Here is a 14575-nt window from a genome sequence, read left to right as displayed (position 1 = left end):
CAACCCTGCATACACCTTTCCTGAGAAAGGATACAACCTGACACACACCTTTTCTTATTTTAAACCATTCAGAGTCCCCTTGTTCTGTTCTAAAAACTGTCTCTTAGTCTATGTACAGGTTCCTCAGGAGTGTAATTAAGTGTTCAGGAGTATCGATTCTTCACAATGTTATCCAGTTTATAATGCTTATTTGTGTAGTCAATAATACACAAATAAACATCTTTCTGGTATTCTCTGCTTTTAGCCAAGATCCATCTGACATCAGCAATGACATCTCTAGTTCTTCTGAATATGGCTTGAATTTCTCCCTGTTGATGTACTTTTGTAACTGTTTTTAATTATCTTCAGCAAAATTTTACTGCATTGTATATTAATGATATTATTACATGACATCCACATTCCATTGGATCATACTTTTTGGAATAGGCACAAATATGTGTCTTTTCCAGTCAGTTGGCCAGGTAACCATCTCCCAAATTTCTTGGCATAGATCAGTGAGTGTCTCTAGTTCTGCATCAGTTTGTTGAAAGATTTCAATCTGTATTCTGTCAAATCCTGAAGCCTTGTTTTTCACCAATGACTTCAATGGATCTGGGCTACTTCCTTCAGTACCATCAGCTCTTGACCATATGCTGTCTTTTAAAATGATTGAGCATTAACTATTCCTTTTTGGTATAGTGACCCTGTGTATTTATTCCATCTTTTTTTGATGTTTTCTGCAGCATTCAGTATTTTACCCATACTTCATTACCACATGTGGAGTCTTGAATTTTACTTCTATTATTTCAGTTTGAGAAATGTTGACATTGTTCTTCCTTTTTGGTTTTATAACTCCAAGTCTTTTCCTACTTCATTATAATAGTTCACTTTGTTTTCTTGAGTTGCCCTTTGAAATTTTCTAGTGTGTTCTTCTGCTTTCTCATTTCTTCATTTCTTCATTCGCTTTAGTGCTGTGGGTCAGCATCGGAATGTGAACCACAAGGTAAACAGTTCAAACCCACTAGTTACTCCTTGAAAACCCTATACAGGAGAGTCACTATGAGTCAGAACTGACTCTGCAGCACTTAACATCAACAACAACAACAATGCTGAACAACAATTTTCAGAGTCTCTTGTGACGTTGATTATTATCTTTTTTTTCTTTCCTGTCTTCTTAATGACCTTTTTCTTTCTTTCTGTATGATGATCTTGTTATTATCCTAAAATTCTTCTGCTCTTTGGTCATTAGTGTCTAATGTATTAAATATATTCTTGAGATGGTTTTAAATTCAAGTGGGATATATTAAAGGTTCTATTTTGGCTCTTCCATCTTCTTTTTATGCATATCTTCTTTTTAAGCATAAAAAGAAGATAGAAGGAATACACAGAGTCACTGAAGCAAAGGGAAATGGTTGATGTTCAACCATTTCAGGAGGTAGCATATGATCAAGAGCCAATGATACTGAAGGAAGAAGTCCAAGGTGCATTGAAGGAACTGGCAAAGAACAAGTCATCAGGAATTGATGGAATACAAATTGAATTATTTCAATAAAGTGAGGTGGCACTGGAGGCACTACTCATCTATGCCAAGAAATTTGGAACACAACTATCTGGCCAACTGATTGGAAGAGATAGGCATTTGTGCCCATTCTGAAGAAAGCTGACACAACAGAATGTGGAAATCATTGGACAATATCTTTGACATTCCATGCTAGTAAAGTTTTACTAAAGGTAATATAGAAATGGCTGCAAGCATACATTGACAAAGAGCTTCCAGAGGTTCAAGCCAGATTCAGAATAGGACGTGAAATTAGGGATATCATTGTTGAAAAAACCAATGGGTCTTGGCTGAAAGCAGAGAATACAAGAAAGATGTTTACCTGTGCTTTATTGACTACACAAAAGACTTCGGTTGTGTGGATCATGACAAGTTATGGACAACATTGCAAAGTATGAGTATTCTGGAACACTTAATTGTGCTCATGAGGAACCGGTACATAGACCAAGAGGCAGTTGTTAGAACAGAACATGGGAATACTGAATGGTTTAAAATTAAGAAATGTGTGCAACAGGATTGTATTCTTTCACCAACCTGTATGATGAGCAAATAATTCGAAAAGCTGGGTTATTTGAAGAAAAATGTGGCATCAGGATTAGAGGAAGACTCATTAACAACCTGTGATATATGCAGATGATACAACCTTGCTTGCTGAAAGTGAAGAGGACTTGAAACATTTACTGATGAAGATCAAAGAGCACAACCTTCAGTATGGTTTGCATCTCAATGTAAAGAAAACAAAAATCTTCACCACTGGATCAATAAACAACATTCTTTTCAATGGAGAAAAGATTGAAGTTGTCAAAGACTTCCTTTTTCTTGCATCAACCATTAATATTCGTGGAAGCAGCAGCCATGGAATCAAGTGATGTATTACATTAGACAAATCTGCTGCACAAGACCTTTTTTAAGTGTTGAAGAGCAAAGATGTCAGCTTGAGGACTAGGGTGTGCCTGACACAAGCCATGTTTTTTCCAATAACCTCATACGCATGCAAAAGCTGGACAGTGAATAAGGAAGACCCTAGACGAATTGATGCTTTTGACTTATGGTGTTGGAGGAGAATATTGAAAGTACCATGGCTGCCAAAAGAACAAACAGATCTGTGTTGGAAGTGCAGCCAGAGTACCTTGGAGGCCAGGATGGACAGAGTTTGTCTCTCATACTTCAGGCATATTGTTAGGAGGGGCCAGTTGCTAGAGAAGGATAACATGCTTGGTAAGGTGGAGGGTCATTCAGATATAAAGAGGAAGACTCTCATCAAGATGGATGGTCAAAATGGCAGCATCAATGAGCTCAAGTGTGGCAACAATTGTGAGGTTGGACCAGGACAGGGCAGTGTTTCATTCTGTTATGCACTGGGTCACTATGAGTCATTACCAACTAGATGGTACCTAACAACAACCTGCCAATTTTGACTCTTGTGGACTTGTTTAAATTTTCTTCAGCTTCAACCTGAACTTGAATATGAGCAATTGATGGTTTGTTCCACAGTCTGCCCCTGGCCTTGTTTTGTCTGATGATATGGAGTTTTTCTACCGTCTCTTCCCACAGATGCCGTCAGTTTGATTTATGTTTATTCCACCTGGTGAGATCTACGTGTATAGTCATTTTTAATGTTGTTTTTAAAAGGTATTCACAATGAATACGTTGTTGGTTTTGCCAAATTCTGTCATGTGATCTCCAACATCATTTCTACAACCAAGGCCATAATTGTTAACTACTGACCCTTCCTCTTTGTTTCCTACCTTTACTTTCCAATCACCAGTAATTATCAATATATCTTAATTGCATGTTTAATCACTTTTAGACTGAAGAAGTTGATAGAATTCTTTAATTTCATCATCACTGGCTTAAGTGTGTAAATTTGAATAATCATAGTATTTACTGGCCTTCCTTTTTGTTGTTGTTGTTGTTAAGTGGTGTTGAGTTGGTTCTGACCCATAGCGACCCTGTATAGGGTTTCTGAGAAGCAACTGGTGGGTTTGAACTGATGACTTTGCAGTCCAGTGCATTAACCCACAGCACTACACCAAGACTCCTTGGTCTTTCTTGTAGATGCATAGACATGATCCTATCATAGACAGCATTATTTCTCAAGACATATCTTGAGATATGCTTGATGGTAAATGCAATGTTATTCTTCTTCAATTTGAAATTCCCAGAATAGTAAACCATAGGATTGTCTGATTCAAAATGGTGAATTCTAGTCTAATTTAGCACACTGATGCCTAGGATATTGATCTTTATGTATTCCATTTCATTTTAGACAACTTCCAATTTTTCTAGATTCATACTTCATGCATTTCATGTGTCAATTATTAATGAATGTTTGCACTTGTTTCTCCTTATTTTGAGTTGTCCTCTATTCGTTAATGAAGGTCCCAAAAGCTTTATTCCATTTGCATCAAAAATTCTACTTAGAGGAGACAGCTCATCCCCAGTTGTATTTTCAGTGTCTTCCAACCTGAGGGGCTCATCTTCCAACACCATATCTGACAATGTTTTGCTGCTGTAAGGTTTCAGTGGCTAAATACTCAGAAGTATTAAAGAATCATTCACCTCTCCTTCTTCCTGGTCTGTCTTGTTGGTGGTGATTATGTTCCAGAGAGTCGGTTCCCACTCATAGTGACCCTGTACAGGGTTTCTGAGGCTATAAATCTTTACGGGAGCAGAAAGCCTCATTTTGCTCCCGCAGAATAGCTGGTAATTTTGAACTGCTGACCTTGTGGTTCCCAGGCCTATTCATAACCACTACGCTACTATAGCTCCTTTAGTCTGTCTTAGTTAAACATTATTTCCATTGGTGTATTGTTTTTGGTTGAATTATGCTATTGATCAATAGTACGACATGTCTAACAAACATAATCACGTACTCCGGTATCAATATCTATGTTAAATATTATTCTTTTGATTGGTTTGTGGTTTGGGTAAATAGTACGACATGTCTAACAAATCTAATAATATAATCCTATGTTAATATTGATGTTAAACATTATTATTCCCATTATTTGAGTGGTTTTGATCAATAGTATGAAATGGTACACAAATATAATAATGTAATCTTACGTTAATATGGATATTGAGCATACTCTTGGTCATCAAAGGGACATGTCTAGCATAATAATGTAATCCTGTGTTAATTTCAATGTCAAAAGGTTTAGGACATCACTGTGGGTCCAGGAAGTTGTTAATGTGACTGCTCACCCTGGCAGGTTGTGTATTTTTGCGGTTGGTACTGGAAATTTTTCCCAAATGGTCTTAAGCATGAAAGGAAGTATGCCAACTTGGGTAGCTGAGAAGTCTAGCATGGACTCCCATCAGACCCTGCTGGATCTGAGAATTCAAACTAGGTCACCATTATCTAATCCTAAATCTGCCTGTCACCACCTAAAGGGTAGGTCTCCAGACTGGGTCTCAAAAGATTACCACCCCCAGGCTGGACGATGCTTCCTGAAATCAGCAGTCCTGGCAGGAAGAGCAAGTGCCCTCTTCCCAACAGATCCAACGGAAGTCCCATGGATGAATCCCATTGGCTGCTCTGGTTAAGTTCCCCTCCTTGTGGCCAGAAAGGAAGCCATGCTGTGTGCCCAGGCCTTGGTGTGCACACCCCCTGGACCCCACCTGAGCCCCATGTACTGACAGTTGTCGGGGTTGGCTCCCCCAAATGAATCAGTGTTGTGGCTATGGGAGAAAGAAAGATTTATGCCATGGGGCAAGCAAAGCAGACCCCCCTCCAGAGCCCACTCTGGCTCTGCCTCAGCACTTACTGGGGTTTGGTGAAGGAGGGAGCTAGAAGCCACACTTTGCTGAACTGAGGGCACTGGAGATGCTGGCCTTGAATTCAGGACATCAAGTAGTATTCTGGGATATAGGTGCATCAGCATTTATGCACATATACTAAATACACATACACTTACACACGTGTGCACACAAACACACACACACACACTCACATTCCTGAAGATGTGCTGGATTGTTTCTTCATCAGAACACTCCAAGCGCCACTGGAAAGTCCCCTACTTTAAAGATGAACAAAGAAACCTGAAACCTCCATGCCGCCCACCTGAGCTGCCACAACTATTCAGCTTTAGTAGTAGGTTGTGGGTTTAGATATTCTAGGCATCCCCCGAACTAGAAGATCCTAAAAGGCCACCTCACCTGTGAGAGCCACGTGTTCTCTGCACCCTCAGGGGCTTCCAAGGAAAGAAGAGACGGGCCTGGAAGATGCAACTCCAAGCTCGGAGCTATTTGCTTATATTTGTTTTATATGTATGTGGGGCTTTTGTTTATTGTTTTGCTTTGTGGGGAAATGTTCAACTTATTAAAATTTGTTTTAATTGCACAAATAAATAAGTTAATGCATCAGTGTGAAGACACTGACCTTGCCCATCCTTGTCATGGTACAGATAAGGAGACAAGGTCTTCCAGAGAGGAGATGCTGGTCCACTCTCTGAATTCCAAAGAGAGTACCAGAAGCTAGGTCTCTGGGCTGCCATTTCTCCAAGCCCTGTCATACTTTTCTGTAGACATGGGACCATAGCATCATTTACCCCGAGTGTTATTTGAGGAAACTGGATTATTTAAAATTAAACACTTGATTGTACCTACCAGGGATCTGTCCAAAATAACCAGGAAGATAGCTGGAAACACCAAATCCATGGCTTCTCAAGCTGGTATTGTCCTATGAATGGGTATACGCCATTTTTAACACAACACATGCATTACTAAGCAGTGGGATGCTAATAAAATGTGTGCAATAAATTGCATTTTAAAAGCATCATGGGAGACTGGAACATTCTTTTAAGAAACCCTGTGAGGACCATTTTGATAGAGTAAGAAGGGTAAAAAAGCCTTTAACAATGGAATAAAAATCACTCAGTTGAGTCTTATAAATCCAGAGTTTGGTATACGGGCTTCCTTTGAGCATACTGCTTTTAATGTGTGTAGCATATGTCTGAGCATTTATAGATAAATCATCCAGATAACAATTTCAGCCAAGAGGCAAGAGCTCTACCTATCAACAACCCTGCCCATCCTCAATTTTCTATTGCTGTTGTTGTTAGGTGCCAACTCATAGGGACCCTGTGTAGGGTTTTGAGGCATAAGTCTATACAGAAGTAGATAGTCTTGTCTTTTTCCCATGGAGCATCTGGTGGGTTAGAATTGCCAACCTTGTATTTATCAGTTCAGTACCTTTCCAACAGCACCCCCTACCCTCCTTAATCTCAGTGCCTATCCTTTCCAAATAAAACTTATATCACCCTTAAAATACCAAAGTAACTGAGGTAAGTGTGACGTCAAAGGAGGAGAAAACAGAAGACCATTTCTGACTTATAGGAGCCCCAAGAGGTCCAGGGATTCCTGGTGTGACACTGTAGGATCAGCACTAGACTGTGAACCACAAGATCAGAAGTTCAAACCCACAAGCTGCTACTCAAAAAACCCTATATAAAGGTCACTATGAGTCAGAACAGACTCAAAGACACTTAACAACAATAAAACATGACTTACAGAGTTGAAATGTTCCATAGGATTTTCTTGGCTGGATGGTAACATAATGGTTTCAAATTGGGCTGCGAACTGCAAGGTCAGCAGTTCTAAACTGCCAGCAGTTCTGCGGGAGAAAGATGAGGCTCTCTGCTCCTGTAAAGATTTACAGTCTCGGAAATCCTGTACAGGGTCGCTATGAGTCGGAACCAACTCCACAGCACATAACCACCACAATGGCATTATGGGTTAGTGTGTTGGACTACAAAATCAGTTTGAAGCAGAAGATCAGTGGTTCAAGCTCACTAGCCACTCCTTGGAAACCCTACACAGGGTCGCTATGGGTTGAAGCCAACTCAATGACACTTAACAACAACATCAACAATCTTTATGTTGTCGGGTATGCTTCATTTTATTGTTCTTCATTTTATTGCACTCCACAGATTTTATACGGTGTACAAATGGAAGGTTTGTGGCAAGCCTGCATCAAGCAAGTCTATTGGTGACATTTTTTTCAAGAGCATATACTCACTTTGTGCTTCAGTGTCATAGTTTGGCAATCTCACAATATGTCAGACTTGTTCATGATGTCCTTGCACACTAACTCAGTTGAAACAGAGTGTAAACAGAACTTTCATATGCACTGGGATATCAAAAAGGCATGTAGCTCACACTCTATTGTGATAGTCTGGAACCAAACACACAGCATCTTCCAGATTTGTCTGTAGTTGGGTGCTAGTGTCTCGCCCCAACCATGGGCCTTAAAGAAGGCAGAACAGGTTAGCTATTAGAAATCTGAGGTCCCTACTCTGTTGCTGCTGTGAGATTTGTTTTCTTCAACTGCAAAAGAGAAATCATATTTGTACAACCTAATTTGGAGGACTAAGGTGCACCTGACCCAAGTCATGGTATTTTCAGTAACCTCATATGCATGCAAAAGTTGGACAGTGAATAAGGAAGACCGTAGAATACTTGATGCATTAGAGCTATGGTGATGGAGAAGAACATTGAAAGTACCACTGGCTGTCAGAAGAAGAACTAGATCTGTGTTAGAAGAAGTACAGACAGAGTGCTCCTGGGAAGCCAGGATGGCCAAACTTCATCTCGAATATTTTGGACATACAATCAGGAGGGACCAGTCCCTGAAGAAGAATATTATGTTTAGTAAAGTGGAGGGTTGGAGAAAAAAAGGCAGACCACCAGTAAAATGGATTGGCACAGTGGCAACAGTGATGGGCTCAAATGTAGCAATAATAGTGAGGTTGGCCTAGGACCACGCAGTGCTTCATTCTGTTGTGCATGGGGTCACTATGAGGTGGTGTCAATTCAATGGCACTGAGCAACAACAACAATTTGGAGGCTACATTGGAAAATCAAATTAGATGATGAATGAAAAAAAAGACATTTGATTTGGAAGAAGACATCTCTGTCTCTTACCCATCACTTTCACATGCAGTCCGCAACATTGGTTCCTTGAATTTACTTAACATGGCTTTTCTATCCAATGTCTGCTTCACTCCCACCAAGTTTTGGGTGGGGCCATGCAAATAAGGTATGTTGTTGTCAGGTGCCACCAAGTTGGAACCGACTCATAGTGACCCCATGCACAGCAGAATGAAACAAAGTCCGATCCTGGGCCAGCCTCACTACCACTGCCACACTTGACGCCATCAATGATGCTACCTGGCCGATCCATCTCATTGGGGGTCTCCCTCTTTTTCTCTGACCCTCCACTTTACCCAGTATGACATCCTTCTCCAGCGACTATTCCCTCCTGACAACATGTCCAAAGTATGAGAGCAGAAGTTTAGCCATCTTGGCCTCCAAGGAGCACTCTGGTTGCACTTCTTCCAAAACAGATCTATTGGTTCTTTTGGCAGTCCATGGCACTTTCAGTATTCTCCTCCAACACCACAACTCAAAGGCATCAATTCTTCTACGATCTTCCTTATTCACTGTCCAGCTTTCGCATCCATATGAGGTTATTGAAAATATCATGGCTTGTTGGGTCAGGCGTACCTTAGTCCTCAAGCTGACATCTCTGCTCTTCAACACTTTAAAAAGTTCGTGTGCAGCAGATTTGCCCAATGCAATAAGGTAAACATGACTCTAAAACTGGGATTGGTTCATTTTGCCATCCTGCTAAATTTAAAGGAGCCTTCTGAGAAGCAGAAAGAGATGGTCCCAGGACCATCAAGAAGGAAGAACGTGAGTGGAGCATGAGATCCCTACCTAGTAAAACCACAACAGCAGCAACAAAGGCAGAGGGAGTGGATGGAGAGACAGCAGCTCCAGGCTCCAGGCCCGGCCCCCCGTGGACTGAGTAAAGCTGAGGGCCCAGGGGCAGGAGACTGGCTTCCAAATTGTGCCCTCTGGGCAATCACAGACTGGATAAAAGAACTTGGTAATACTTGCCCCAGCAGGGCAAAGGCCAAGGAACCACAGGGCTGAGGTTAGACTCTTATCTAACCTCAAGGGCCACTTAAGGACCCTCCAGGGTCTGCTTGCCTGGCCTGGTCACTTTAATTCAATAAGCCTACAATGGGCTAGGCCAGTGGGGCCTGCTGGGTCTCTAAACAGGTGGTGGGGACTATAGAGCCCACTAGCTGACACTGTCAGAGAGAGTGATACCAAAATGACTGTCTATACAATTTCATGTAGTGTTTCAGCAGAAATGTATTATTCTTTATAAAACTATCTCCGCGGTTAGTCATACAACAAAAATAGTTTTTGTAAGCCCAGCTCACATGTATCCATTTACCTCCAAGGCTAAAGCTCTATGGTGATTTACCTTTTGAACCTGCTAATGTGCTCACATTAGAGCCATTGTTATGAAAAAATTACAAATGAGGCTTCAAATCACTTGATTTCAACTGCAGATACTACAAGCACCTGCCAAAGTTTCAGTTTCTGCCAGTACTGGAGGAGATCCAATGGATGTGACACCATGAGTTAGGGCACTGGGTAACATCGACCTTGTGCCACCCCTGAGCACAAGCAGATGGTCAGGAGAGTGACCTCTCCTGCTCCCTGCCTAATGGAGCACCTTGGGAACACAGGTCCTCCTAGGCAGATGGCACACATACACATGGGTACTGAGCACCAATGGAGAATTACAAAATGATGACCAAGGAAAACAGGACATGCCCTCCCCATGTCCTCTCCGTCCCAGTGGTGGGGAAGGAGATCAGGGCATGCCCTCCCCCCTGTCCTCTCCGTCCCAGTGGTGGGAGGGATCCAGGCTCCTGGTCCTTTCTTTTAACTTCACTTTTGCCTTTGTTTCCACTCTTCCACAACATATCGCCTCTGATAATGGACATTGGACACTCAAGGCTTAGGTTCCTTGACCACCAAAACACTCTCAGCATTGACTGAACTTGTCAGAAGGGCATGTTCCAGGCGAGAGGGATGAGTCATCCCTGAGCAAAGGAGGCAGTTAGACAAAGTGGAGGGCAGTAGATCAGGGCAAGAATGACACACAGTACCTAACTGTGTCAGTCTCAAAGGCCTGGGGCTTTGTCACAACCAACTCTGTCCCCCAGGACATCCACCAAAGACCCCACCTCCTCAGACTCCTAGTAAGGGGAGGAACATATGGAAACATTCTCATAAACCAGAGGTAGGGAATGTCCACCCCAAGAAATAATTTGGTCTGGCACTGTGAAGGCAACCACAGATAGGACTCAAAATCCAATAGGAGCTTTTTTCATAGCAACATAAATTTATATTAAATGAACCATAATGATAATATCAATTTTGAGGGACAAGCAAGAAACATCTGTTATGGAGTAGACAGGACACATGCCGGGACAGGCACACATGCTTCTCATTGGCTGCCCATGGCCTGTCTGCCTATATAGCCATGACTCAGAGGACAGCAGTGCCAGGCAGGCCGGGAGTGTACTCATTGCTAAAGTTTTAACACACTGTGGGGAGACTACAGCCATCCGCTGATGATGAAACAAGATGCGATGACATGATTCCTCACCTTGTTAATGGCCCTGCCTTCAATGATTGAAGACTGTGTTATTGACTTCTTTGCCAACACAGATGATAACTTCAATACAGTCTTTATTCACAGGTCCACGATATACAGTCCTCACAAAAACTGAATCTCAGATGAAGATTAAGGAAATTACAGTATACAGAAAAGACCTCAAAAGTCAATGATACATTGGCTACCTAAAATGGGGGCGCGATAAAGACATGAAGTGACTGGCTTACAAATTTTCAAGACAGCGTTTGGTTTCACAGTGTGCAGGGGAAGACAGAGTCTCCACTTAATAGTTTTCATCTTGTCTAGCTGGGTCTGGTGAAAAGAGATGGGAATAAGATTCTTATGATTCAATAGTGAATAATTATTATCATGACTCTGTGAGATGGTCACAATTATAAAAGGTAGAAGTTTTGTAACAAAAACGGGGAGTAGGTAGTCTTACAGTCCCAAAACAGAGGACTCTAGGACCATCAAGGGAGAAGAGCACAAGCAGAATGCGGGACCCTCTCCAGAGAAGCAGGGACATCCAAGATGGAAGCAGAGATGGGGACATGGAGAGAGGGAGCAGCTGAGGACTCTAGATTCATGGGAAGAGAGGGACTGAGAGCTGGTGGCCAGGATGTGCCCTTTGATGGTGTAAATTATGATATATTTCTGAGTGTTTAAAAAAAAAAGAGCTAAAATGAATAGAGAGAAATACTGTTAACTGACGGTACATGGAGGGGATTATAATCATTGTAATGAAACATAGTATATTATTTGTTGAATGTAAAACTGATGATCTGTCCTGCAAACTTTCACTCAAATCACAATAAAAACTTTGAAAAAAAAAGTCAGTGATACGAACATTGGATGTGTTCCAAACCCAAGATTTCAGGCTTAGAACAGCAATCAAAGTAAAATAATCATGCTGCTTGTGACGCATACGCTGGATAGTTATTGAAACTTAAGTGATGTGACATCCTACAAATGATGACTACAAGGAAAAGAAAAGTTTATACAGCTTGTCAATCTTTCCAAGAGAAATGGATAAATTATTATTTTTTTGTTCAAGTCACTATGCATTGTTGTTGTTGTTAAGTACTGTCGAGTTGGTTCTGACCCATGGCGACCCTGTATAGAGTTTCTGAAGACTAGCTGGTGAGTTTGAACTGTTGACCTGGACTCCGTGACTATACATTAGTGGTGGTGGTTATGTGCCATGGAGTCAGTTCTGACTCATAACTACCCTGTATAGGGTTTCTGAGGCTGTAAATTTTTATGGGAGCAGAAAGCCTCATCTTATTCCTGCGGAACAGCTGGTAGTTTCAAATTAGCTGACCTTGAGGTTCACAGCCTGACTCATAACCACTCTGCTACTAGCGTTCCTTGACTATACATTTTGTTGTTGTTGTCAGGTGCCATCAAGTCTGAACCGACTCATCGCGACCCCATGCACAGCAGAACGAAACAATATCCGATCCTGGGCCAACCTCACTATACATTAACAGTAATGAAAGAAAAACAATCTGGAACTTCATTACAGCTCAAAACATGCTAAACTCAATGAATTGAGTTTATCTAGGCTGAATGAGTCTGCATAAAATTAAAGCACTTCAGCAGAGTTCTGAATCATAACACGCCTCTTTCACTAGGCCTCTTGACAGAGATAGCATTATTATTCAGAGGAGTTATGTAGTGAGCGATCTAATCACAAAGAAACTGAGGCCTCATGTAGTGGGAGAGTTGGGAGAGTCTGTGAAGGAGTGCATAGTGGCTGCTAAGGAGTTCTTAGCACCCAACAAAGTAAAATTTTTTCCGAATGTTAGTTTCTCTCAGAGAACTATCTTAGAACGGATTACTGACTTAGCACAAGATATTGAAAAAAAAATTGAAGGATTCTGAAGGAGAATTCCAATTTTCCTCCCTGATTTGTGATGAGACGATGGATTTAACTGCCCACCTGGCCATTTTCCCTTGTGGGATAACTTCAGAATTTGATACACAAGAGGAACTGCTGTCCCTGGAAGCCATGCATGACAGTACAAGAGGTGAGAATGTGTTTGAGAGACTTGTTTCATTAATGAAAATACTTGAGCTAGCATTTGAACAGTTAAGTGGACTTACTATAGATGGAGCTCCAGACATGGCTGACTTGCAAAAAGGATTAATTTCATTAGTCAAGAAAGAACTGACATGGACTAAGTGGGACAGAGGTAAATGATGATGTATACTCAACCTTGGAACAATAAGGCTCTGGGATACAGAGATTGAGGCATGGTTTGAATGGGTAAAAATAGGGGAAATAATGTTAAGATGCTTGGCTGTCTTTTGAATCTTGGTTTCCCTTGCCTACTATTGTAAAATAGACACTTGAAGGGGAGAGAAAGGAATAGCCAGAAACATCACCAGAGAAAGCTTGCAAGTCTGTCTTCAGCCTATAACTGATTGGTCACCAGAGAAAGCTTGTAAGTCTGTCTTCAGCCTATAACTGATTGGAATACCAAAAATGGGGCTAGAACTTGCCCAGTGAAGGAGGTTTCCTGTGGAGCCTTTGCATGGCACAAGACAGTAAGTGGAATCCTGATCCTCATCCAGAATCTTCTGAGGTTGAAAATTTCCACTTGAAAGGGCAACAGACCAGCCTGGAGTGGTTAGAAGAACAGAAAATACTTCTTGAAAGAAAGACCAGAGGGAGGAAATTTAAAAAAAAAAAAAAGGTAACGGCAGTCTGATTGACTACTACAAGAACAAGCAAGTTGTTCACCCAGGATCCATCAAGGCAAGCTGTCGGATCCCCTCAAGGCAAACCCCCTTCCAAGACTGAGTCTTGCTGGTGACCACGTTGGTCATTGATAAAGGGAAGAGAGGGGAAAGCAGCAATGAAGTTTGCAACCCTTCAAATTAATATGGAAGTTCAAGTTCACCAACTCATTTGAGTCCCGGAGGGATGCTGTAGGGTAGGAAGAATCAGGAACAATTTTGCCTATTTCACATATAGGAGAGCTGAGACTTAGTGACATTTGAGTGGGGTGTTTATCAGCAAGACATAGCTCACTCTAAATGCAACACTCTATGCTCTGTCCCCAGCAGCTTCAGATAAGCAGACACACAATCCAGCTCAAGTACTTCCAAACTAGAGTCACATGGATTCACAAGAGCAACAGATACCAACTGAAAAGGACAAACATCATTTAATTCCACTTACAGCAAATACCTGAAATAGGCAAGCTTATACAGATCCAATTTTAATAGTAAGCAGTCCTGGTAGCACAGTGGTTGAAGCACTAGGCTGGGAGTCAAAAGGTACATGGTTCAAACCCATCAGAGATACAGATGTGGCAGTCTGTTTCCATAAAGATTGTTGTTGCTATTGTTAAATGCCATCAAGTCAGTTCTGACACATAGCAATCCTACGGTATAGGCTTTCTGAGGAGTGACTGGTGAGTTTGAACCGCCAACTTTGCCATCCAGTGCTTTAATGCGCAGTAGTAAACTGCTATGAGGAAATTTTACTCTGTCCTGTAATATCACTATGAGTCAGAATTCACTTGATGGTGTTTTTAAGTACT

This window comes from Chrysochloris asiatica, unplaced genomic scaffold (assembly GCF_000296735.1).
Source record: "Chrysochloris asiatica unplaced genomic scaffold, ChrAsi1.0 scaffold00001, whole genome shotgun sequence".
Taxonomy (NCBI): domain Eukaryota; kingdom Metazoa; phylum Chordata; class Mammalia; order Afrosoricida; family Chrysochloridae; genus Chrysochloris; species Chrysochloris asiatica.
The sequence above is the reverse complement of the archived record's forward strand: the minus strand, read 5'-3'. Positions refer to the sequence as shown.